The 1,024-nt window shown below is 48.7% G+C and overlaps 1 pseudogene; it reads left to right on the forward strand.

Moving 5' to 3' along the window:
- Nucleotides 1-97, forward strand: part of LOC111817031 — a 494-nt pseudogene extending 397 nt beyond the window's left edge.
- The last annotated feature ends 927 nt before the right edge of the window (nt 98-1,024 follow it).

A 1,024-nucleotide genomic window follows, 5' to 3' on the forward strand; every position in this document is an offset into this window, starting at 1 on the left:
TATACCTTGGTAACCTACGTACCTGTTACCACGTTCAAAAATCTCCAGACAGTGAATGTGGATGAGAACTAACTTGGAAATAAAATTACAGAACTGCCAAAAAAAAAAAAAAAAAAAAAAAGATCTGAAACCCCAACTCAGCTCTATCAGGATAATACACGGAATCACTTTCATCTTCACTTTGAGCTTTCTCAAGACCCAGATCTGAGTTCTGACTCAGCGCATAGGGCAACAGGGTGCAGAGGTCTTTAGGAATCCCAGCGGAGCTTGAAGCACGCCCCTGGCAGTTTCCTAGGAATGCTCTACCTTCTGGTTGCCCCTGGCAGTTTCATAGGAACGCTCCATCTCCTAGTTATCTCCCTCAGTCCAGTGGTCTGCCCTTCTGTTTTGCAACTCTGAAGTGCTCAGGTAGTATTCTCTCAATTTCAAAGCCCTGGTCTTCACCAGAAAATCTTAGGAATTCCAAACTACAGTACCTTGAAGCCCAAGGTTCTAACATAGATGTGATTTTTTTCCTTGGGGGGGTGGCAGGAGGTGCTCCATAAGCCCCCCGCCACTCTCGCGGTGGGTTCAAGGGCCAGTGCTCACATCCTACGTGCCCCACAACCTTCCAAATACCGTCCCTGATCTTTCGCTTCTACATCAACAGATATTTTAATAGGTCCTTAAGGACAGATTTGGTCTGTAGATATCTGGCGACGACCCCATGGGAAGCAATCTGGGGTGGGGGGAGAGAGTGGCTCCTCCGGGAGTCTTTTACTGATTCCCCTCAATTAATCTCAGTTAATGCCCCTCTTTAACTGGGCACATGATTATCTGTGTCTGCCACACGGGGGAAAGAGAAGATAAGAAGCAAGCTTCCTGGGCTACTAAGGCCCAGGGCCTCGTCTTCCTCCACCCAGGGTCAGAACTAGAAAAACCTGGAAGGTTCTCTCTTTAGGTTCCCGAGCTGTGCAGCGAAGCAGCCGCAGCAATTGATGTAGTGTGGGCTCCGCCCACCTAATGCCTCGGGCGGTGATTCGCT

Source organism: Octodon degus, unplaced genomic scaffold (genome assembly GCF_000260255.1).
Source record: "Octodon degus isolate 3935 unplaced genomic scaffold, OctDeg1.0 scaffold00047, whole genome shotgun sequence".
Lineage (NCBI taxonomy): Eukaryota > Metazoa > Chordata > Mammalia > Rodentia > Octodontidae > Octodon > Octodon degus.